The 23,770-nt window shown below is 39.8% G+C and overlaps 1 protein-coding gene and 1 long non-coding RNA gene across 9 annotated transcripts in view; both read left to right on the forward strand.

Moving 5' to 3' along the window:
- RBMS1 (RNA binding motif single stranded interacting protein 1) overlaps nucleotides 1-23,770 on the forward strand; it is a 227,662-nt gene that overhangs the window by 29,870 nt on the left and 174,022 nt on the right. The gene's annotated exons all lie outside the window — the stretch shown is intronic.
- LOC132238603 (uncharacterized) lies at nucleotides 16,382-19,771 on the forward strand. Its single transcript, XR_009453837.1, has 2 exons — nucleotides 16,382-18,366; nucleotides 18,589-19,771. It is a non-coding gene; the product is annotated as an uncharacterized LOC132238603 (long non-coding RNA).

Raw genomic sequence — 23,770 nt, forward strand, 5'->3', positions numbered from 1 at the left:
GCCTGGAGTCAGGGCTGTGGTGGGAACAAAGACCCAGGGGTTGAGAAACAGACCAGGCTAGAACCTCTGGTTCCTTCATGTCCAAGGAGACAGACTGGTTTGAATTAAGGTTGAGAAACTTGGAAAAGAGACTGAAAATGCCACGAAGGAATGATCTAGTGTGGAAACATGAGCCAGCCCATGTGGAATTTGAGAGTGTATACCTATAATAAGTCTAATTTGTATGTAGTTTATTCCTCGAGATTCTTTTATGTTTGCTTGTAAACAGTTACCAGTCAATCATTTTTTTCCTATTTTAAATGACTTTCTGAACATGCAGGGCTGAAGGACCAAGAGTGGGGAGGAGGGCATTGTAAGAAAAGTACAACCACATGAAACCAAGTGGCTCTGTGATTGGAGGAGAAACCTGTGTTCCCTTGGGTGATGGTAACAGAACATTTCCCAAGAAGTGGCATCAGAGACTTTTTGGGTAAGGGTCCCCTGGGGCTGGGTCTTGGCATATGTACATGTAACTTTCCCAGCACAGGTAATACTAACTCTGTCGTGGGCAAGGGCAGAACTAATGCTAACAAATTATTTTTTCAATGAGCTGTCATTAACCTATCCCCATACCTCTTTTCATACAAAAGTGCAAATCTGCCTTGACCAGTAAATTAGATGTTCCTTTTTCAAAGCTGAATTAATAAATAAAAGTTGCATTTATGATGCCTTGCATTATAGTATTTTTTAAAAATCCTTAAGGGTAACATTTCTGCAGGTTTTCCTGCCCAAGATAGAAGTTAATCATATGTACTTATGCTGTACATTTTAGCTTGATCAAACGATCAAGATTGGATATCCTACATGCTGTTATTTTGAATGAAAACTAATCAAAGTAACCAGAAAGTAGTTTGCGGTTTTTTGTTGTTGTTGTTGTTATTGGAATTGGAGGAATTAAAATAAGTTTACTTTTATTAAGCTGGCTGTATATAAGCCCTCTTTAATGCTAGACCATAGAAGCAGAGCCAAGATGGGGGAGTGTGTGTGCATTCCCCCCTGTAATCATTTAGTGACAGTACTATAACCAAGCTGGCAAAACAATCTAGAAGTTAATGAGATAGAAACAGGAATCAGTGTTCCCAAACAGATTGTTAGTAAGCTGCTTGTAAGCAGGGGTCATGCCTTCAATTGTTTTGAAACCTCTGGTATGCACATACTAATAAATACTTGTCCAATGGCCCAGATCTATATATAATGTCATCTTGTTCTTTTTAAGAACACAGCGACTGCCATTTCTTTAATTCCGAATGCACACACACACACTTCAACACCCCTGAAATATATATAGTGTTTGAGGAGCCAGCAGGCTGGATTCAAGTCCAGTTCTTCCAGAGGGGGTTGTGGACTTGTGTTTATTTGTGATAGCCGCCAGGGGACACTACCAGTCTGAGACCACTTGAAATTAAATTCTCTGCTTGAGGTTTTGTTGTGCTGCACTGGTTGTGTGGATGCAGTGGTAGTTGGTAGTTCAAATTCTCAGGGGAGTTGTTTTCTTCATTTCACCCAGTCACAAGTGTGAGAAATGCACATTTCCTTGTTGTCTCTTTCAGCGTGGTAAGTTTATTTCTTGTTTGCCTTTCCCCAGAGAATGGGACCCCTTTGGTGTCTCAGTTTCCTGTAACATTCTTCCATTAGATTCCTCATGTGGGACCATGTTGTATTTCTAAGGGGTACATCGAGTAGAGGTGTAGCCATTGTGGATGGCATCTTAAGTTTGTTGAAATGCAGTTGTTGTTCAGGTTGCCATTATCCAGCTGATCCATGACATTTGAAAGCCCAGACAGAGGTTCTGCTGATTGGCCACCTGTGGGTCCAGAAATCTTGTTCTGTATAGAAGATGGTTACGGCCCTAGCTGGTTTGGCTCAATGGATAGAGCGTTGGCCTGTGGACTTAGGGGTCCTGGGTTCGATTCCGGCCAAGGGCACATGCCTGGGTTGAGGGCTTGATCCCCAGTGGGGGGCGTGCAGGAGGCAGCCAATCAATGATTCTCTCTCATCATTGATGTTTCTCTCTCCCCCTCTCCTTTCCTCTTTAAAATCAATAATATATATATATATATATATATTTTTTTTTTTTTTTTTTTAAAAAGAAGAAGATGGTTACGATACCCTGTGGACCCAAAGGTATGATGTCAGTCTGGATGACAATGAGTGTCTTAGCAGTGTCATTTCTCCTAAGCCTCTTGGGGTCCCACTGTAGTTACAGAGTCCCACTGTCGTTACTTCATCACAGTTCCTTGTTACTCCTGAAGTTGACTTTGAGATGATATTCGAGTGATACGATCGGGAATCTGAGTGGTATTTAATCAGAAGTCCTTTCTTCTCATTAGCTCTCATGAAATACCCTTTCTGTTCCTTTATGGCCAAGCTTCTACTTTACACATTTACTGGTCAGCTGCATCCCTTTTGCATTTGTCATAGCAGTTAGCCTATCTTTTTGATATCACATGTGCAGACTAGAACGCCCTCCCAAGTTACAATCTCCACTTGTTAACAGAGATTCTTCTCCCCTTCGCGAGTGTCACCAAGACTTACTGCTTCTGTCCCCGGGTGATTCTCTTCTTCTTGGGAAAAAGAGACAGGAGGAAGAGGATGAACAGTTCCTTGTTGCCTACTATTGTCAGCTATTTTATGAAATTATTTTATTTAGTTCTCACAGCAACCTGTGGCAGATCATTATTATTATCCCTACTTATTTAAGAGGAGACGGAGGTTCATAGAGGTGAAGCACCTGCCCACAGTGCCAAACAACAGGGGAGGAGTTGAGCCAGGATTTAAAACCTGTGTCAGACTTCAAAGCCAAACTATTTCACTCTACCTCATTATTTCACTTGAGGGCAGAGCTTTACCTAGTTGTTTTTTTTTTTAGTTTTGTTTTTTTTTAATAGGACTCGTTTAAGTGATTTATTCACAATAGAGAACACATAATAGAATTCAACTCAAAGCAGATGCTGCTTCTGACTACATCATAGCTTGAAATTTGGGCTTTCTGTGTGTGTGTGTGTGTGTTGGGGTATACATGCTGGTTTTGGCTACTATGCTAACATTTGAGAAATGAGTACTTTTACCTCAGATAAAAACAAAAGCTAAGGCCTCGGTAATCTAATTCTCAAGTTTAAACATCTTAAAATTAGCCATGCATCTGCTTTGCTGTCTCATTTTCAAATGGATGTCCAATTTAGAATCTTTTTGTCTTTAACTAGGATCTGACAAAGCATCAATTGAAAGCAAACAACATTTTATATGTATGCATAGTTGTATTCTGAAAATATCTAGAAATTAATGTAATCGAGTACATTTAATGTCATAAACGAAAATGATTTTAGAAATTTGTTTTTAGAGGCATGATTGACAGACATAATCTGACTCATTGGGATTACAACAAATTGCAATAAAATTATAATAATTCACTTAGAATATATATATATATATATATATATATATATATATATATATATATACCACATGATAACACACAAATACACTTTAAGCTAACAAAAAATTTTCTTATAAGTGTTAGAATTACCTAGAGAGAGAGAGGCTTTGTGAGAGCTATATGACATTCAAAATTATTAAGTAAAGATTGAAATTCAAAAGAGAGAGAGAGAGAGAGAGAGAGAGAGAGAGAGAGAGAGAGAGAGTGAGTGTGTGTGTGTGTGTGTACATACCTGTAGCCCTACCAAGGCCTAATTTCTTTACCTGGGTCCTGTTGCCTACTGCCTGATCAGACCCACACTCAGGTTTGGGTAATCTGAACCAGCCTTCCAATCTGATGGGTTCTGCTGTGAACTCTGATGACTGATGAGTGCTCTTAGGAGAAAGCATTAGAGAGAAGAGAGAGTTCTGTTCCACAGTCCTCTCACTTGGCTCCTGAGCCAACCCTGCTGTAATGATTTCACGCTGGGATTCCTTACTCCTGACACTGGCTCTGCTCTGGTTAGTATCTGGCTTTTTCTCACCCGTAGACCTGGTCCCACTTTGAAAGTAAGTAACAGTCAGCATAGCCTGACTGCAGGCCTGAGGGCTGACAGATGATGACTGAAAAGTGGCGCCTTTCTTATCTTTATCAAATAAAAAAGTTGAATGAAAAATGTAGGGTTGAGTTGGACAGGGGCAATAATGTTGGAGGTAGCCAATAATATTGGGGCTTGTTCCCCCCCCCCCCCCCAGTATAGCTGGCAATATATGCTTGTTGTGCAAAAACTACATACAGTTCCCTCAGAGAAAAACAAGATACACAGGACTTTTAGTTTTAAATTTCTACAGAATTGAGTTATAAGATGTTGAAAGTGCCATTGAAGTGTTGTAGTGATTATGCCAAATTCAAGTTTCACTCTATCACATATGTTGTCATTAGTAGCGACAGGTTGGCCAATTAATCTGTCTCTTTGGAAAACGTTCAAGGAAAGATCAACATATTTGACTTTTTGTCATTATGATTGTCTGTTTGATAATAACTCACTTTGGAACATCTTCAAACCTCACTTGCTTTAGTGCCCTTTCAAAAATTCTTGGCAAGAAGATAGTTAAAGATAAATATTGACAATTATATTTCTGGACCTATAATAGCATGCTAGTCTGTAAATAAGCACATTGCAGTTACTCTTGAGCAATTTTAAACTTAATGGAAGCCCTTCCTTACTGCATACATTGTGGAATGTGACAGGATTCCTAAATAGGAATTAGTCCATTTGTGTGGGCCTTACAAAGGCAAGGATCTTATTCTTTATATCCAAGGTTTAATGACACGTTTAACAAATATTTATTGAATTCATGAGTAAATGGGCAATTGAATGACTTTAAGAGAATGTATGGCTTTTAAATAAAAGGTATTCAAAGCTGCACTATTTTAAAAAGTCAATTTCACATCCAGAAAGCTGCAGAGAATAACTTAAGAACCCATATTTCTACCTAAAGTATCAATCATTGCTTTACCTTCTTTTTTTCCCCTTTTAATTCAAGAAATAAAATATTGCCTTCCCTCCTTCCTCAGGGCACCTTTCATTGTGAATTTCAAAACTATTCTTCATGGTCATGTCCTTATACTTTTTTTTATAATCCTCACCTGAGGATGTGCTTTTCATTGATAAGAGAGAGAGAGAGTGAAAGAGAAAAGAAAGTGAGAGAGGGAAACAGTGATCAGTTGCCTTCAGTATGCGCCCTGACCTGGGGATCAAACCAGATACCTGGGTATGTGCCCTGGCTGGTAATCAAACCCACGACCCTTTGGTGCACAGGATGACGCTCTAACCATTGAGCCAATGGCCAGGGCTCCTTTTCCTTTTCTTTTTTTTTTTTTTTTTTTTTTACATTTATATGCATCAATAGAACAAGCTATGGATTATTATGTTTTTGAATTTGCACTCATGACTTCATTCTCTATGTATTCTGGAGTATCATTCTGCAGTTCTGTTAATTCAAAGTTATGTTTTTGAGAAATGTCCATGTTGATTACATATATATCTGTTTCATTCATTTTATTGCTTTGTAGTTTTCTGTCTTATACCAGAACATACCCATTTACTTTTTGATGCCTATTTAGGTTGTTACAGGCCTTGTCACTGTTTTAGAAAGGTTCCTGTGATTTTCTGTATAGTACAACCCTCTGCTCATGAGCCAGCTTCTCTGAGGAGTGCTTCCGGGGGTGAGTGGGAGGTCTTGGTGTGCTGGGTGCTCCCCTAAGGGTCTGTCTTTGCTCACGCTTCCGCCAGCATGCAGAATATCTTTCCTCCATGTTCTTTCAAAAAGGCTCCAGCATTTAGTTAGCAACATATGCAAAGTGGGAGTTTTCTTTTTGAGTTCATGGTGGATGGCTTAACTGCTATTTGATTTTGTGAAATTCAAATTCTTTTTTGTAACCTCAGAAGAGAAAAGAAGACGGCACATGAAACAAAACACTTGTGAATGAACAAAGGAGATAGCCATGGAATCAAATAGGAGACGTTGGGTTAAAACCCCTTATGTTGCCCACTGTCCAGGGTTGCTGCTGAGCTACACTGAAGTGCATCTGGTCACTAAACCCCCATAACGGTCCTGGCTGAAGCCTTGGCTGGTTAGGTTATCTCAGTTGGTTAGAGCATCGTCCGTATACACCAAGGTTTGATCACTGGTCAGGGCACATGAAAGAATCAATCGATGTTTCTCTCTCTCTCCCTCTCTCTCTGAAAACCTATCACATGCAAGATTCAATCCATGTTTCTCTCTTTCACCCTTCCTCTCTCTCTGAAAACCAATCAATAAAAATTTTAAAAAAACCGTCCTGGCTGAAAAAAACTATAGTAATCATTTTTCAGCCCAATAACTTAGTCTCTGAGTAGCCTGAACCGGTGCTTTTTGAAAGGCATATTTTAAAACAAAAGTAGGTATCTAATGAAAGGCTCTGGATTAAATAGTTGGAGTAAGAATCACCTTACTCATCCCGACCACTTAGAATACCTTTTAAACCTCTCTCTCTCTTTCTCTTTTAAAGAAAAGATATCATCTCATTTATGTGGAAACTATTGTTATCAGAAATGAAACCCTGGTTTTGTCAGAAGACAAAAAAAAAGTATGAGTAGTTTTATGGATCATGTTTTATTCTCCCTTCTCCTGACAGTGGGTTCTGTTTTCTCAGTTCTGCAGGAAGAAGTTGCTTCGCTTTTCCTTTAATATGAAAAATAGCAAGAGTGAGACTACCTTTTTCACCTTAAATCTCTTCCATTCATCTCAGATTTTCATCCTTCAACGGGAATGTCCATCTAAAGCTAGCAAATGACCATGGCTAATATGATGTTCTTTCTCTGTTGCCCAAATACTCTATTTTTCTTTGCCAAATATTTTTATTGTTGAGAGTATCATTTCTACTTACCTGATACTAGAATCTCAAAACCACCTGGTTGTAAAATCCTTTTCATGGGTACCATTCATTGCCCTAGTTAGAAAAAAAAAAGTACCTTTTGTCAGTTCCTTCCTTTTCTGCCTTAATCCGACCAGTGTAATATGTTAAATTATAGGTCTACAGAAGGTCCTCTCGGGGTGGGTACCTTGAAACCTCTGGGCAAAGGACATATGTAGGTGCAGAGAGCAGGGATCATGTCCTTGTTATTTCAATAGAGCACTTAGCACATTTGTGAACTCAGTAAATATTAAGCACAAACTCTTGAGTGTCCACTTGCCAGTTACCTGTGATAAATGGCACAAAACAGATTGATTTTTCCTCAACAACACAATATGCTTGAATATCCTCCCTCAGGTGAATTTGGTGCACATCCAAGTTTGGGGCCCAGTGGGCTAAGCAGAGGAGAGCTCGGGAATAAAATTGATGGGGGCAGGGCATGTAAAACAATAATAGCTAAAACAATAATAATAACTTCCATGATCTGTTGTTGTGGATCATCTGCTCTGCTGCTTCCCTTCTGTTGTCATAGAAGACTGAATATTGATTGAAATTATTAAATCAAAAAGATAACAATGGTGATTCCATTTAGCTGCCCACAAGCCAGGGGGATTCTTTCACAGCTAAGCAAATGGCCACATGACCAATACCTCAAAGAAAATGAGCAGCATGTCCAAGGGAAATTAAACTCTCCTTTCTCTGACCCCTTCCTATTAGATTCTACTGAAAATTTATATTTGGGAAGAATTTCTGAGTCATTTGCTGTAGGCAAATACTCGTGTGGGCCTAATGGAGTATGGAGCAGTGAAAACGGAGGTTATAACTCAGGGAGGAAGGCGTGAGTGGCAGTGATGGATGGGAGCCGGGGCTGGGTGTCTTCCACAGCCTTGGTGGCCCTGGGCACTCACTCAGCCCCGGAGCTCTCTCGAAGCCAGGCCAGCCACAGGGGCTCTACTTCCAGAGGTGACAAAGGTGCAGGCTCTGGCCCTACCGTGACTGTTGTGCTGACTTTACAGAAGTTAAAGGAAAGGAAGGGGAGGTCACACGCTGTACCTCCACTGACTTGACTGGGAGTGCAGTGAGTTCTAGAGCTGCAGGCCAGGCCACGCCCACCCTGCCTCTCTCTGACATTTGTAATGCCACCATTTTCACTTGTTTCCTCCCATCAGAGCATGATCCCTGGCTCAAAAAGCAAAAGCACATGTTCTAAGATGATGATAGTAAGCATCACTGCTCATTTAACTCATTGTAGTCGGCTGGATGAAGAACAAAGAGGAGAGGATGCTATATGCCTTTAGAAGAATTCCAGCAAGGTCACCAGAAGGGGAAGTGGGGGTGGCGATGGTCATTGATCAAGGAGTGTAGGGACCAGAGAGAAAACAAACCTCCTTCCTCCCCACCTCACATAACCACTCAAGGTGGGTGTAACATTAGTAGAATCAGAATAAGCTGAGTCAGGGGCAGCTTTAAAGGGGAGCAAACAGCCAAAGAGAAAAATACAAAAAAGCAACCGGCTGCCTGATGGCCTGTGACAGAACCGGGCGTGCGCACTGCTGCAGCCGCCACTCCTGAGCTTCTTGCCCTGGGTCACTAGCCAGCTGCCGGACCTGTGGCCAAACCCAGCAGTTGTTTGATAACCCTAATAGAGATGCAGCCGCCAATCACAGTGTCCTTATCAATAAGTTGTCTGTGGTGGAGCCCCAGCTATGATCTCCTTACCTTGTGGTGACATGCTGAGCAGTGAAGACACCAGACGTGGCCACCATCTCTTCCTTTTCCTGCTTCTCTCACTTGATGCCTCTCAGAATCATCACATGGCCTCAACTTTCTACTCCCCATAGGAAAGCGGATGCACCCCCAAAATGTATGACCAGAAGAAGGACATTCACCTTGATTCCTTGCTTCAGGTTAAGGATGGAACGAACAGTTGGGGGTAGAGTGGGGTCATCACCTGCTTCAGCGAGACTCTACCTTCAATGGGCCCAGAGGTTTGTTTTGACTTATCTGCAAGGTTAATGGATTTAATTGTGTGTTGGATTGTAATTAAGGATTCTTCCCAATTAGTGATGCTGGTGTAGGAAAAGCCATAAATTCTCCCATGGCTCAGCAAGCTTAGGCTTGAAGTAGAGTGGTGTTTAGAGGAAGTTCCTCTCTCCTAATATATGCCTTTGTGCACATTGGGTTCGATTCATATTGATGAACTGATCTCTTAGAAAGGAGATAAGTTTATTAGACCTTATCTCATCTATCCAGTAAGTCAGCTGCTGTGCTTTGAGTGTTAGTATCAGGCAGTATTCTGAAACTTAATTTTCCAAGTAATGGAAAAGTGGAATAATTTATTTCTTGAGGAGGACATTGGTCATAAAATGCCCTCTGATCACTTGAGACAATAAGAATAACTATATAATGTGAAATAATATACAACTTTGGTCAACAGTTAATAATGATAAATGAGTGAAGAAAGAGAAAAATGTTTTAAAATAAGCCAGAAATGTAATGCTAATGTTGGTTCCTGCTTCTGTTTGAAATTTTTAAAGATCAAGATATGTATCCTTTTCAGTTATTTGAAATCTGCTATTAAGAACTATGGACTTAAAGTTTTCCAAAAGTACATTTAATCTTTTAAGCTTTTGTGCTATTAAAAAGATCACAGAGGATCAAGTAAAAGCATTTTAAATGTAAATCTCATACGCAAGAAGAACGGCAGCGTTTCGTGTGGTTGTCTAGTTTATTTTTCTAAGATGAAATTAAATGTCACGTATTTGGGAAGCCTACTAGCTAGAGTTTTCCTAGGGAGACAACAACTTAGTAACCCATAAGAGGAAAATTGGAATAAATATGCCAGTGTGAGAAAGGAGGCAAAGAAAGCTTGAATCTACATGAATGGAAACTAGAGTGTGGTAGATAGAGACACTCAAGTAACAGGATTGTTTGTAGCATAAACACAGAACAATCTCAGAAGGTAATTGCATCCCCAAAACATTAAACCACATGGTAGGTATTAGATGTGATCGCTGAAGCTGCATCAGTAAGGTGCTGCCTGAACTTCTAAGGAGCTTTATTAGCTGATGCAAATTTTGCCAGGGTGCCTCTGATTTGTGTTAAAAAGAGTCAAGACAGCCTGACTCTGAAGTGAATGAAACAAAGGGCTTGCCCCATCCAAAAGCCATTTCTCTGCAGCTCTGTGCATGTCCGTGTATATTATTGGCCTTTGTGTTTAAAAGCTTTTCTTTCTGCCTATGTATTTTGAGATCCAGGACACCAAGATGTGACCAATAGTTGTTACTATAGGTCTCAAGAAGTCCTTCAGGGAGGGCTTGGCTGCTGCATGAAGACTTCCCCACTCGGTGTTAACTTTAGTAACTCTATTAGTAAATTGGAAGAAAATGCGTTTAATGTAATTTCATGTATGAAACAACTTGTATGGAAAGTTTCCTGATCTACTTTTAAAATACTTAAAATTTGAATGATCACTGTGAATAAATGAAAATATACGTTAATCCAATTACAATCACTGTGCCTAAGTACCCAGAATTATATACACTAAAACGTCTCTTCTATCCTGCCATCTAGTATAATATGTAGCACAGAGCGTCAGTAGCCCAGTACCTACTTAATATATATTTGTTAAATAAATAAATGAATTTGGACGACCAGGCTGAAATAGGATTAGCTCTACTAGAAGAGATAAATGGGCTTCTGCGTCAGATGTCTGAATAAGGTGATCGGTAAAACTTGAGTGTGATGATGTGCAAGCATGGATGCTAGCAATATATTTATTCGAAAGGGTTCTTAGTACATATTAAAGAAACATGTATGACTTTGCACAGTGGTTTTATTCTTATGCAATAAACTGCCTTTAAAGTGGTGGGTTGCACCCAAGAGTGCCAGGAAATCACTGAGGAAGTCACATGATGTGTGAAAGTGTGGCATCCAGGCTGGTAGGGATTAATGCATAGGCAGCACTGCCCAGCTCATCATATATGGTGTATTGCCTGGTTAGCAACTTCTGGTCTATGCTATGAATCCTGTCTTGTAATGTCAGTGTAGATTTGTGATATCATTCAATACTTACCCTGCATTAAAGACAAAGAACATTGGGACTACTTCTTGAGGCCATGAGTACTGCATGAAATTGTGTTTTTCCCTCCCTGTGGCAGTGAACATTAAAGCAGAATGATCACATTCAAATTCTAGCTCTGCTACTTATGAGTGTGAAAGCCTGAGCTGATTAATGTCCGAGCCTCAGTTTACCGCTCTGTAAAATGAGGATACCACTGCTAATTTACAGGATTGTCTGTCTTTTCTACCTTCGTTAAGGTGCAGTGTCCCTCAGAACTGGCCAGCTGAAGTTTGCTGGAAAGGCAATGTACGCTTTCTTGGTTTGACATGGTATCTTTGCTATTACTGTTGATAAAATACCCCACGGAAAACAAATACAGGTCATAGTTGACTTTATAAAGGTGTGTTGAATTGAACTGATTGGAATTCAGAAAGCAGTGGATAGAGCAAGAGAAGGTGGAGCAGTAGCTGAATTGGAGGCGAGGGAGGGTAGATTGCTGCTAGAGTTCAGTACCCCGACAGCAGCTGGAAGTTGGAGTTGATAACCTGACAGGGAGGAATCGACACAATTATAAAAGAAGAGGAACAGCTCAAAGAGCATTTGGTTCTCATTTTGTGTATGAGCAAATAGTCCTTCATATCTCAGTACCTCTTGAGGTTGCTATTAAGGCAGAACATGGTAGCTACTGTTTCAATTCTGCTCGGTATATTGTGAATTATTATTAAATTATGCTCAGGTTATTGTGTTTAAGAAAGAAGGAAAATCTAAAGTATGACTTAGAAAACTTTCTCTTAAAAGAGTTAAGGTGAAAATCCATACTGTATTTTATTTAAGCCTTAATTATCTAGATTAAAAAATAACAACAATAAAACTTACCTGGAATTTAATTGCAAAACCTCTGGTCAGACTGAGCTGACCTCACATTCACATTTTAGTTTTATGATATTGGATTTAGCACCAATTTTCTCATCTTTCAAATGGGATTAAAGTTCCTACCCACCATAGAGCTGGTAAAAGGTTTAAATCAGATAACCTATGGAAATCACAGGATCTAATACAAAGTATGTGCTAAATAAAAGTTAACTTTTATTATTGGTGGTCTTATATTAATGTACAACTGCTATTTTACCTTTTTAAGATTATTTTTCTAAAGCCATTAAGTCCCACTCCTTGTGCATTACCTGGAGGTCCTTGTTTCTACTCCCTTCTTTGGTCTGGATTTCCTTTTATTTCTTTGATTTTTCCAAACATTGTTTTTATATTGAATAATATGAAAAGCTTGGACAAGGGGTTTATATTACGCTGTGTGTGCAGCTTATACTTTTCCTTCTGTTCTCTTTCTCATCTTGGCTGGATGTTGGATATTTCTTTTATTCTCTTTTAAAAATATTTTTATTGATTTCAGAGAGGAAGGGAGAGGGAGAGAGAGAGATAGAAATGTCAGTGATGAGAGAGAATCATTGATTGGCTGCCTCCTATACACCCCACACTGGGGATTGAGCCCGAAACTTGGGAATCGAACTGTGACCTTCTGGTTCATAGGTCAATGCTCAACCACTGAGCCACGCCAGCCGGGCTGGCTATTTCTTTGGTGTCCTTCCCAGGCATGGTCACTGTTTTCTTTCCCAGGCTCTATGCAGCACCCATGCCACATTGCTGCTTGCTGGCCACAGTCCATACACTGAGCGTGCAAGTGTGTTCCCGTAGTGCAAGTGTGTTCCCGTAGTTCTTATTCAATTTGCAACTATATTTCTCTTCTCCTCTCCTCTCCTCTCCTCTCCCTCTTTCTTGTTGTAACATTTATTTTGGTTTAATAAAATGTCACAAGAGCATTCTAAAAATGATACTGCGCTTTATCTACTTTTTTTTTGACATGATTGTCACTTGAGTGATTTTGTTCTCAGCAGAGAGGATTGTAACATTTCTAAACAAACAAACAAACACTACAGCCTTCACCATCTCTTATATGCCATTCATAAAGCATGGGCTTAGATAGAAAAGGCCAAGTCTTCCACTGCAGTTAAAATGAGAAATTCGAGTTCCAGGCAACCTCAGGTATTAGTCTTTGTCTTGACAAGAGGCTTTAAACACTTGGGAATGATCGCTCAGCTTTGTTGGCACGGACAGTGTGGCGTTCTGGGCACCAGGGTCTGTACTGTAACTTTGTACACCTGAAGTGTATTATTCAGAGAAACAAGAGCTACAGGGGTGGTTTGGGTTTCGCTTTTGAGAATGAGCAGAGACAAATATTTAACTGATGAGTATAATATTTGAATGATGGATGTTCAAATAATTATTATCTTAAATGTACTGGAAAATCAAATACATGAAGAACTTTTCCATCTGACTAGTAATTCTACCTAAAAGGAATTTTAATTCCTCACTTCAGAGTAATATTTTAAATATGTAAATCTGACCCCATCGCCCCCGCCCCCAAAACTGCCTAAAATCTTCAGTGGCTTACGGGTTCCCTTACAGTGGTTCTCAACCTTCTGGCCCTTTAAATACAGTTCCTCATGTTGTGACCCCCAACCATAAAATTATTTTCATTTCTACTTCATAACTGTAATTTTGCTACTGTTATGAATTGCAATGTAAATATCTGATATGCAAGATGGTCTTAGGCAACCCCTGTGAAAGGGTTGTTCGACCCCCCAAAGGGGCCGCGACCCACAGGTTGAGAACCGCTGCCTTAGAAGAAAATGCAGCCTGTTTCACAGAACCAGCACCCCTTAGGGGAGCCGCGGGCCAGCCACACTCCTGCTTTTCCACCAGGCCTTGGCAAACGGGTCACCTTCATTCTAAAGGCTCCCTTCTGCCTCGGACCTTCCAGGACATTGTCCCTCTTTCGGAATGCTCTTTCTCCCATTTTTCACATGCTTAATCCCTCCTCAGCCTTCACTTCTCCTTGCCACAGTTCCTTTCTGAGAGAGGCCTTCCCTGGTTCCGGATTTAATTTGGAGCCTCACCGTCGTTGCCCTCTTTTCCTGGCCTCCTGTTCTTTCTCCTTGTGGCACTTCCTACAGTCTGTCATTGTCTGTGTGTTTGTGTGTGTCTTTAGCATCCATCTCATAAGCAGATCGTGCGCCTATGGAGACAAAGATTCTGTTTTATTTACAACTGTACCTGTAGTTGCCAGCACAGTTCCATGCAGGTGGTGCCCGCTCGATACTGTGCTGAAGTTAGTACTCCGGTAAGAGTGCAAGAGAAGGATAAAGAACTGAAATGGTCTGCATGTGTTGTCTTCGCTTCTTTCCTATCTCCGGGATGCTCTAAGCATTCTACCTTTCATGAGATTTCATCAATATACCATTATATTATTTTAATTTGAGCGAAAATAACCCACACCATTTATTCAGTTTGACCTGCGTACTTCTATACACAAAGGTAAATTAGATTAACTTCTTTAATGTAACTTGGAACATGAGCAGAGAGATAAACTCCAGGGAGAGCAATGTGGGGATAGTTCCCAAGGGCTTGTGTTTTGGGGAGAGGTGGACATGATAGGAAGAACTTTCATAAAGGAGATGACGTTGACACTCATTGAATTTGGGAGGACTAGAATTTTGGGAGATGGAGAAAAGGTTGGAAGGCTGTTCTTGGTAGCAAAACTCAAATGGGCTAAGACAGATGGACCTCAAAGTCCATGCTGTGTTCAGGAAATTGGGTGAGGAGTTCTGTGCTGCTGGGAGTGGGTGGAGGGAGGGTGAGTAATGAAGAGTGGCAGGAAATGACACTGGAAAGATAGATTAGGCTTAGGTTCTAGATCATTAGGGTGATTTTGCTAAGAAGTTTAGATGTTATACAGGGCCAAAGAGGCCATTCAATGTTTTAAGCAGGTGAGTGAGAGAGCAGATCTGTGTTTTAGAAGCATATGCCAGAATTCTATACAAGGGAGCCGTTTCAATGGAGTGGTGACAGTTAGCTGCTGAGTGAGTGGGAAGGGACGAAAAGGGCAATGAATAATGGCCAAACTTTGCAGAAGTTATAAGGTTGTTACGGGAAGGGAAACAATGACCGGATCTCTTTTAAAAGTATCTCTCTTCTTTTTTAAATTTTTTTATATTGTGGAAGTAATAAGTGCTTAATAGAGAGAATTTGGAAAATGCAGGAAAAAAAGAATAAAGATTACACTATGGGATATGGAAGGGAAAGCAGAGTCAGGGGAGAATGCTCTTAGGATGATCAGGGGGAGGAGAAACTTGAATAGGATCCAGGATCTTTTCTTGTAGAGATACTTAAGTTTCTTTCCTTTTTCCTTCGTGGGTTCTAATTCTATCTTTGGGGGTGGGGGATGAGGGGCGGGGGTGAGGACACACCTTTTGGGTGTGCCCAGCCTTTTGCATATATTTCTGCCTCTGTCTGGAATGGTTCCTCTTATGTCCCTCCTTCCTTCCTTTTACCTGTCTTACTAACTCCTTCAGGCGAATAATAGTAGTAATAATAAGCATCCTAATAACAACAATAATTTCCAGATGCTCGTCACTGGTTAGTTCTTTCATTTGTTATCTGATTTAATCCTCACAAGAGTTCTGTGTGCTACATACCATTATTATCCCATTCTATAGCTGAAGATATTGAAGCATTGCCAGGTTAAGTGACTTGAGCAAGTGCACATATCACTACTCACCATTTCCTCAGGGAGGCCTTCCACAAGCCTAAGTTAAGGACCCCTGTAATCTGACCTCATAGCTCCTCGTTTCTCCCAGGAGACTTGGATCACGTTAGTGCTCGTTTGGTAAATGGGGACCTCCCTGTTAGACTGTACACCCCATGAGGGCACATTGCATGTCTGTCTTATTCCTGGCTGTGTCTCCAATGCTTAGCTTTGCGATTACGTACATGACACACAGCAGGGTGCTCAGGTAGCCAGCCTCTCGGCAGGGACGGCACTTGCTACCCTTGTAGTGAAGTCAGTCTAAGCCCCTGGTGCACTGTCCTGTGAAGGCACCCAGGCTGGAAGGATGGACTTGTCAGCTGGGCTCCCAGACAGCCTGGGGCCTTGAGAGATGAGGACTTTGGGAATTCCTGAAGCCTAGAGGCCTCTAGGCCAAACTGTACGCATCTCTTTTCCATCTCTTCTCAGTTTCCTTTGTTCCATGGAGCCATCTTCAATCTAACCGATCTGGTTTTCTAGGCCTTGAACTAGATCGCCTCCTCATGCCGGTCTAGACCGCAGGGACTCCAGGCCTCCCGAGGTTGATGTTCAGATTCTCTGAGCAGTTTCCTTTAAGGGTCCAAGTTTACTTTTATTTGGATGTTATGGGTCTGATTTTCATTGAGCTTTTAAGGCTTTATAATTTGAAAAAAATTTAAATGGAGATCCTAGAAGGTGATTTTTCAAGATAATGCTGCATTAAAGTTTCATTTTTATATTATGTCTGATGGATTAAATTAAATCGATCTGAAAATTACCAGTAAAGAAACGGAGTTTTCTTTAATGCAAAGAAAGATGAATAATTGATGTTTATGTTTTAATTCAAATGTAGGCTGCACTGTATATTCTAAGGTAAATATATTTTTGTGTTAGTTTTGGACCTGTTGCTCCTTTATTTTATTCACCAAGAGATTAGAACTGTGAAGGCATGGGAGAATGAACACTCTCATTTTGGCAGGTTAACCTGGGGTATATTGAGCACAACAACCAACATCCAGAGAGTAGGTGTTCATATTAGCTTTGATAAAAACCAATAAGTATAAAGAGTCTGGCCTTTTTTTTTTTTTAACAGTTAATACCAAGTGTCAAGCAAAGAAGCACACGTTATCAATTATTTTCTAGCTTTAGACATAGTTGAGGTCCTTCCCCCTTAAAAATTGGTCACAGTAAGTGAGGCATTTAAAGCAGGTCAACATGAGTTTAAAAATATTGGCTTGGGAGCTGCTTCGGTCCTTATCTTTGTCCTTCTGTTTATTTATAGACTGGAAAGGGAAGACAGCCTTTCCTGCTTTTTCAGTTTCCCAATGATGATATCTCAGTTTGTAATGAACTGATTCAAAGGAAGAAGGCATTCTTTCTACATCTGCAGAAGGAACCACCACTATTAAAAGCTGGGGTCAGGGTTGTCAAATTCAAATGCTTACGTGATTTCCACCATTACTCTTCATTTAAAAATTAATGCAACTTTTTCAAAAAATTCTTAGCTTTAAAATGTATTAGAGGTGGTGTTATAAAAAGAATATAATAAAAATCAGTGTTATAAAAGGATATAAAGATAATTGCTACAAGCCATAGTAAAGCTAATAACCCTTTTTTGGCATTTCATGGCTGGTCCTGATATCAAATTTTGTTACTGTTGGCAAGAAATTAAGGTTAATGGAGCCTATGATCTGATTATCCTATTTATAACAGTATTTTATATTCCTTCATTTAGCAGACACTTTCTGAGAGTGCTGAGTGCTAAGGATTCAGAGATAGGTAAGACCTAGCTTGTGCTTTTGGAGAGCTCACAGGCTTAATTATCAAGGGCATCATCCAATCCACTGTAAGAGCCACTGTAGCATCTCTTGACCCCTTGCGCATAGAGGAGGCATGCTCTAGTATATCTTCATCTCTGGGTCTTTGAGATTTCAGCAAGCTAGTCAGGCGTAGTATGAAGAGTGGGCCAAGACTCCTTCATTAATCCATTCACTCACACGTATAAACTGACATTTGTGGCAGGAATGCTCTGTGCTCTTTGCTAGCAATGCAAAGGTGACAAAAACACGTTGTTGTACTCAAGGAACTTACAGTTCAATTTTGGAAACAAACAGGTCAATTTACTTAATTTCCCCACCCAGTGCAGTAAGTGCAATGAGATCAGTAACCATAGACTTTCATGGAGAATAAGGTAGAGGCATCTGGAGGTAGTGCTATGGATTCAGCAGCCCTGTTTCAAGTTCCCTATGCCAGCTACACTCCCCAGCTGCTTTTGCAGTAACGGGGAGGAGGCCTGTGACCGAGTTGTGGTGAATGGAACGGGGGAAGAAGTGATGTACATCACATCATGGCTTGAACATAAAATTCTTCACGTTCTTCCTTCCCTTTCTGAGATGACCTTGGAGACCAGGTGTGGAAGAGGTTAGCATTGCCCAGAGAGAAGGATCTTGAGTCCTTGGAGGATTGTGTGCAGATCACTCACTCCCCTATAAACAGTGCCCCTCCCAAACAATATTGGACTGTAATTTAAATGAGAAATAAACTTTTGTTGTAGTAAGTCCCTAAATTTTTAAAGCTAATTTTATAGCAGTTAATCTATATCGATTAATACACTGTCTGTCCACTGTCAGGATACCTGCCCCTCGCAAGTGTTATGTGATGAGGGGAAGGAAGAGTTCCAGGTGGAGAGCAGCATTGATGAGGGAGAAACCGTGGACTTTCAGGGAACAGCAGTTTGGTGTGTCCAGGGCAGGGGTGGGCAAACTTTTTGACTCGAGGGCCACAATGGGTTCTTAAACTGGACCGGAGGGCCGGAACAAAAGCATGGATGGAGTGTTTGTGTGAACTAATATAAATTCAAAGTAAACATCATTACATAAAAGGGTACGGTCTTTTTTTTCAATAGTTTTATTCATTTCAAACGGGCCGGATCCGGCCCGCGGGCCGTAGTTTGCCCACGGCTGGTCCAGGGTGTAGCAGGAGTGGAGGGTAGTACTATGGATGGGACTGGAGAGAGAAGTCAGGGACAGATCAGGCAAAGCTTTGGGGGCCAAGCTAAGGGAGGAGAACCATCTCGACCTGAGGGAAAAGCAGCCTAAGGATAGAGTGTATAATGATGATGTTCAAGCAATAAAGAGAAGGAGCTTGCCCAGCGCTGGTAGAAGGTTTAATGATAGAAGCAATTTGTCATAATAGAGAAATTTTTCAATAATGGGCATGCTTAGTGAGTTTTCTCACGTACGTGGTCTCCAAAAGTTCGTGAATGTAGACCCTTCCGTTGAGGCTAATGTGGCCATGGGCATTGATAGAACATGAGAAACGTGAAGGAGCTGGGAATGTTTAGCTTGAGGAGAGGGAACTTGGAAAGACCATAATCTTTACCTTCAAGAATGGATAGCAGGTGGAAGAGGGACATACTTGACTGAGTGCCCTCAAAGGGCTAGTACGACAAATAGGTAGAAGGGAAGGGGACAGATTTGAGTTCAGCACCAGGAAGAACTTTCTGTCATAATTCTGAAGAACAATCATTCAGTCCTGGAGAAGATGGCAATGTGTTTTATGAACAGGAGGGGTTCATAAACCCTTTACAGCTTTACAGCTTGGAGGTATTGTCATGGAGGTGGCTCTCAAGTATTGGATGAGGCTGGGACTTTTAGGGTCTTTGCTACGAGTATGGTATCCTTTGAAGACTGACTTTACTTACATTCACCCTGATTTCAAAGTCAAGGAAATGTATGATATAAGATAAAAACAAAACTTCTAAAGAGAGAATACTGTGCTTGCACAAATGTCTTTACCTAGAGCTAACCTTTTGAAACATAATACACACTTTTTGTTGGGTCTGACGAATAGGCATTTAGCCCGGTTAACATGGCTAAAAGATCTTGCAGTGATATCACTGAATTGTATCTCCAATGTCAGCCCCCAACAACAAGACAGTGGGGTGAATGAAAAGGCAGATACTATCTTTCTCTGAGATATTGGGGGAAGAAACTTCCCCTTAACTCCCTGATCTATCAAAGCCAGTGGCTCAGCTGTTCCTCTGAAACTGTCAGAATTTTTCTCATCGCGGCCTCTGAACTGATGGATGGGGACTGATTGGTCTTGCTTACCAAATGTGCATTGTAGCAAGACACAACTTTATTTAAAATACCATTAAGATGCAAACACATTATGGCTAATCCGAAGGCCTTTTCTTACAACATGAATTATTCAACTAGCTTCTTAATAATTGCATTGATTCCCACAGTTAAAAGCAGATCAGATTATAGAATCTGCTCAATACCACTTAAATGTTTAAAGATGTTAGAGTTGACAAAGACTTTTAGACACTGATAATTTCCTTCACTAGATGGAAATGCTAGAGATTTAGCATTGCTAATAATGCTCTGTAATTATTTTTAATAAATCAGAAACACCATATCAGTAACCATTTAAGGTCTTAATTCTTATTCCATTTCATTCTTAGAGTCATTGCCTAAAAATCTAGTTATGTTAAAAATCCTACCAAAAACTTTTACATTTATATTGAGTAGAAGCTTTTATGTTTCTTTTGCAAAGATCGATATAGTTAACATGTCTTAGCTTGCATGTATTGATGCATATATTTTAAAAAATCTATGAATATTTATAGTGATAAAAATCCAATAAGATTTCAGTTTCTCGGATGCTTTTAATACCTGATACAAGAGGGACAAGGGCAAGTTTGCTAGCATGAGAAGAAATGATAGGTGAAGCACTAAGTAGGTCTTGTGTCCTTTTTGAATCTCCCTTTGTTTGGTAATTTCTGCAGAGATGATTTCCACAGTGTTTTAGTCTGTTCTGGCCACTGTACCAAAATGCCATAGACTAGGTGGCTTAAAAACAAGTTCGTTTTCTCACAGTTCTTGGAGGCTGCATGTCTGAGGTCAGGGTGCCACCCTGGCTGGGTTTTGGGGCGAACTCTTTCTCTGGCTTGCAGGTGGCTGCCTTCTTGCTATGTGCTCATATGGTCTATCCTTGCTGCCACAGGAGAGAGAAGCCACCAATCTTATTGGATTAGGACCCCATCCTTATAACCTCACATGAGGAGTTAGGGCTCCAACATACCAGTTGGGGGGGTGGGCGGGGAACGACACAATTCAGTCCATAGCACATAATCAGTGAGTTCTAGAGTCGGGCTGCTTGAGTTTGAATGTGACCTGGGGCACATTGATCACCCTCTCTGTTTCTTAATTTTGTGCATGCATACAGAGAATAAAAATAGTAATTATTTTGTGATTTGTTATGTTGAATAAATAAGTTAACACATGCAAAGTACTTAGTACATAGCACCTACTAAGCGTTAAATACATGTTAATTCTTATTATTAGATATATCTAGATATTTATGCCTGACCTAAGACTATTGTGATCTGATATGTGGCCTCCAAGTACCTCACGTTTACATGTCAAATGATAACTATCATTGAGAATTCACAGCATGCCTTGAAATTTTCCCCCATGAATCTTGATAGGTGCTTAGGTATAAGAGAATAAAGTATAGTTTATTTTATAAAATTCTTATAAATAAGTTGTTCCAATCAGTGCTGATTTGGCCTTCCCACCTCCTCCCCATCCTGTCCCATCCCCCAGAACTGAAGAAAGGCTGCTCTCCGAACAGACTCAGGACCTTCTCTACCACTTTTCAGGGTGACATTGTGCACCTTCTACCAAGAAGCAAGAGCAGAGTAATTTTCCTAGCCATAGAAAAAGGAGTTCTCTTATCCCGTATTCCTACGTATCCCCCTCTCCTCCTGCAAACACAGAGTTTCCTACTTGTACAGTGAAAAATAGAACACATAGTTGGATACCTTATTACTTTAGAAATCAAGAGACTTTATCTATAATAAGAAATTAAATAATCTTTGGACTCTCCCTGTAAGGAGTTTGGGGTCAAAAATATTCCATTTAGTGTCTTGTAAAGCTAAGTAGAAAACATTTGACAACTTACCAGTAGCTCTCAGATAAGGTGTGGTTGCCTAATTCATTGGCCAGTATTCTATTTCCTGTGTTAAAGTGAACACTGCCTGGAATTTAAATTGAATTAAGAGGGTGCAGAAAGTGCACTTAAAGATTTTCAAATAATAAATTATTTGTCAACATTTGCAACACACACTATCAGAGTGTCTCCAATCTTTCCTTTCTCTTTCTTAGTCCAGAAGAGGAGCTATATTTTCTGTCAGCATCGATCAAGGTTATTTTTATTTGGCAGGCAGGGTTAAAAAAAGAAAGGAATGAAAAAAGCAAGAGAGAAATGTCCATGAGTTCTTTTAACTTAAGAAGCAGTTCTCTTCTCCTGCCTTCTGAATTCTTGATGCAAGATTGGAGCCCATTGCTTACCTCCCTATTCCATTTTTAGGACGTGAACAAGTCAGGATATTTTACATTTACAAACATTTCATTCTAAATAGCTGTACTTCTGAGTCAAATAATAAGACTTTGTACCTATAATTAGAAACCTAAGAGTCTTTTGATATCTGAAATCCTGCTTTAAAAAAATTAAAGTGAAATATTTAAGTAGCATAGTCTTTAGCTACTGTAGGGTGTGCAGTTTAAGTGATCTATCCTTGTAATATTTTTCAGTGTTAACATGGCCAGTTTTGCTAGAATACTGAATACAGTAGGAAATAAAACCAGCATAGTATGGGCATGTACAGCTTACATGAATACTAAGGTGTTTATAAATTATATTTTTAAAACTATAGGGAAATATAGTATCAAGAAACTATCTTTTTTTGGGGGAGCAGAGGATGGTAAAGGTGGGCAAATGGTGATGGACAGAGACTTTGACTGGGGGTGGTAGACACATAATACAGTGATTGGTGATGTATTGTAGAATTGTACACCTGAAACCTGTATGATTTTTAAACCAATGTCACCTCAATAATTTTAATAAAAAGTAAAAAAAAAAAAATCAGCCAATGAAAATTAAAAAAAGAAACAATATCTCTGGAAAAAAATGAACTTCGACACCTATCTCCATACTAAAAAATTAATTTAAACTGGATTATAGACCCAAATGTAAACTCAGGATCATAAATCTTCCAGAAGACCTAGAAAGATGTCTTTGTGACCTCAGAGTAGGCAAAGATTTCTAGGACACCACGCAAAAAGCACAAATCATAAACTTAAAAATTGATTAATTGGCCATCCTTAAAATTAAACATTCCTGCTCTCCAAAATTTACCTGTAGGAAAATTAATACACAGGTACCAACTGACAAAATACTTGAGTCAAAAATACTTAAAGAATTTCTGCGAATCTATAAGAAACAAACACCCCAATTAAAGACTTGAACAGGTACTGTAACCAAAGAAGATATAAGAAGAGCCAATAAGCTCAGAAAAGGTGTTCGACATCATTACCTATCAGGGCAAGGCAAATTATAGCCACATCCACTAGAATAGCTAAAATAAAAAATAAAAAATAAAAACACTGCCAATGCCAAATGTAGAAGCACCTGGAATTCTCAGTCGTAAGGGGGAGTGTAAAATTGTCTTGCCACATTGGGGAACCTGTTGGACAGTCCTGTCAAGTCAATCATACATCTGTCATAGGACCAGCAGTTTCACTCTTAGGTATTTGCCAATGAGAAATAAAGATATAAGCCTATAAAAGACTTGCATAAGAATGTTTATAGCAGTGTTATTCATAAAGCCCCAAACTGGAAACGACCCAAATGTTCATTAACAGAAAAATGGATACACAGATTCCCTTAGAATGGAATACTACTCAGCAATGAAATAAAAACAGCACTACTGGTTTGAGCAAAAACATTGGTGAATCTCAAAAACATGCTGAGCGAATTCTGGAAGCCTGTCACCAAAAAAAAAAAAAAAAAAAAAAAAAAGGCCTTATTCTATCATTTATTTTCATGAAATCCAAATACAGGTAAAACTGACTTGGCGGTAGACATCAGATAGTGGTTGAAGAGGGGGTTTGACAGGAGAGGGACACGATGGAATTTTCTTAGGGATGCAGATGACCTACATCTTGTTGCACAAGTGTGTACAAGTGTTATGAACTAAACACTTTAAGATCTGTGTATTTTATCCTACATTAATTATAGCTTGGTTTTTTTTTTTTGTTTTGTTTTTTAAAAAGACAAGAATCTGTATTCCTACACCAAAATGATTGCA

This window comes from Myotis daubentonii, chromosome 7 (assembly GCF_963259705.1).
Source record: "Myotis daubentonii chromosome 7, mMyoDau2.1, whole genome shotgun sequence".
NCBI lineage: Eukaryota > Metazoa > Chordata > Mammalia > Chiroptera > Vespertilionidae > Myotis > Myotis daubentonii.